This window comes from Octodon degus, unplaced genomic scaffold, assembly GCF_000260255.1.
Source record: "Octodon degus isolate 3935 unplaced genomic scaffold, OctDeg1.0 scaffold00060, whole genome shotgun sequence".
Lineage (NCBI taxonomy): Eukaryota > Metazoa > Chordata > Mammalia > Rodentia > Octodontidae > Octodon > Octodon degus.
Genome location: NW_004524636.1, coordinates 11,283,488 through 11,286,152, shown reverse-complemented (window position 1 = coordinate 11,286,152; position 2,665 = coordinate 11,283,488).

The window sequence follows — 2,665 nt, the reverse complement described above, 5'->3', positions numbered from 1 at the left end:
GCCCCCCACATACTAAACAAGGTAAAAATGTTGAAAAGGAATAATGGAAACAGTGGAAAAACAGAGTGAAGATGTGGCAAGATAAGCCTTTGGAGAGGAAGACACTTAGATTTCAGTGGTTTTCTAATTTTTTTGGGATTATTTTCCACTAAAACTACTACTTAGTATAAAAGTATTTTCTATACTAAGGTTTTATTATTGCCCCACATCCACTAATAATTATCTTCCTTTGATATCACAGAAGATATGTAAAGACATTGAGAAAAATACATATGGTACATGTCAACCAAATGATATTGGTTATGACTATAATAAAATGAATTTAAAGGACTTAAAGACAAAAATAATCAAGTTTAGAGATTGAGAGGTTCTTTGGGTGATGATGCAAAACTTTTACTGGGAAATATGTAATTCTAAATAGAAAACCTTAATTATAAAACTGACAGAAGCTGGGATCTGCTTTTGGTCCAGAAGGTGGTGGGTGACATGTTTCTTTAGCTCAGGAGAGGAGAGCAGAAGACTGAGGATTCAGACGGGCTAATATTGGTTTCTCCAATCAGTTATAAGCTAATATACTGCTACACATTGCAGTTTTGTATGTTTCTGCTTTCAGTGATTTATGAATTATAATGTCAGGAAAAGGTAAAGCCTTATGATACTCATAAAACTTTGTAATAAACAGAGCAACCTAGTAGCTCCTAATAGAGCTTCAAAGTGTGTAAGGTGTAATATAGTAGAAAAGAAAAGGAAAATGCACAAGTCCCTTTCTGTACGATGCTAATGCACTCAGAGAAGATTCCAATACAACTCTCTCTAGATAATAAAAAGCAGACAAACAATAGACTTAGCAAAAGTCTGTGATCTAATTAATAAAGCTCACCGAATTGGCACTTGTACGGCAGCCAACACCTTGCTAATATTATTCCAAGGACATGCACACAAAAGTGGGTTGTGTGCTTGTTACAAACACAGTATGTTCTCAAGGCAGTGTCAAACTCAGCTAGAAGTCAGAAAGAACAGCAAAATATTTGTTTTTATATATGTAGATGTTAAATATTGTACTTTTAAATTACTATACATAAGGGAAAAACAGAAAGTAGCTTGAAATGAAAACTTATGAAACATAGCTGAATGTACCACTAACAGGAAGTTCATATATATATTATAGAAGAGAAAATGATGATAAATTATGCGAATATACCTCTCAAATTTTTATAAAACAGTAGTTAATTTACTCTGGAAAAGAAATTGAAATAATTAAGATTAAGGAAAAATTATTGAAATAGTAATTATAAAATAAAAGATATCAGCACATATGTATATTGTGTTTTTAGATAAAATAATGAATTTAACAAATCGCTTACAAAACAGATTAAGAAACAGAAAGGTACAAAGTAACAACATACAGAATGAGAACTGGTATATGATTATAAACAGAAAAAGAGAATATTATAAAAAAGCTTCCATCAGAAAAAAAAAAGAGACAATGGAGAAATGTCAGAAAAATAAATCCTGGGGGGCCTGCCTTTAGCGCAGTTGTTTAAGCTCCTGCTCAGCAAAGTCAGTCAGGAGCAGGATACCGTGGTTTGATCCCCAGCTTCAGCTTCACCTACTTTACCAGATCGCCAGGAAAACATCAGGCTCTGAGTCACCAAAAAAAAAAGAAAAAGAAAGAAAGAAAAGAAAAGAAAAAAGAATAAATCTTCGGGCCAGTGAGATAGCTCAGTGGACTAAGCGCCTGCTTAGGCAAGCGCTTGGGCCAGGGTTCAATCCCTGGTATCCAGGCGCAATGAGCCAGTGACAGAGTCCAGGCATGGTGGAACGCGCTTGTAATCCCAGGACTGGAGAGGCTGAAAATAGCAGGATGACTATGAGTCTATGAGTTTGAACTACATAGTCAGAACCTGCACAAAATTAAAAAAAAAAAAAAAGAAAGAAAGAAAAGAAAATTCAATGATTATGATAGTTATCTAAATATATAATATGAAATGATTTTTCCAAAAGAAAAATAAAAACTCCTAGTTGCTTCCCCTAGCATTTCTGCCAAATATGCAAGGAAAACATAAGGCCAATCTAACCCTAATTAATCCATGTAAAAAAAGAGGAAAGACACTCAATTGACCTTTTGTTTCTTAAACCACCTGTGTAACCTTAAAATGACCTTAAATCTAATACAATAATATTGAGAAATTCTCAGTCAATTTATTTCATGAACATCAATGCAAACACAAACAGAGTAACAATGAAAACCTGATAATATATAACTAGTGGCTCATCCTGGTAAGGTGGGGGCTGCTCCAGGCCTGCTAGAGAGACACACACTCCAAGCTGTACTTCACCGCAGGGAAAGAATAAAAGATAAACTGCTCAGAAGCTGCTGAGCAAGCATGTGACAAAGCTCAATATTCAGAAAATAAAACTACTAGCTGACTAGGAATAGAGAAGAACATTTTAATCTAATAGTGTCTAACCAAGCTTTCCCTGCAATATTAAAAAGGATGCACGTGATCATAACTTCTGATCATAGTGTACTAGAAGCTTTGGCTATGCGGCCCAAGATTTTTTTTTTTCAATCAAAAAGAAGAAATAAAATTGTCATTATCTGCAGAATAAATGGATGTGTACATGGAAAACCAAAATAATCTACTGATAAACTGTGTTAATA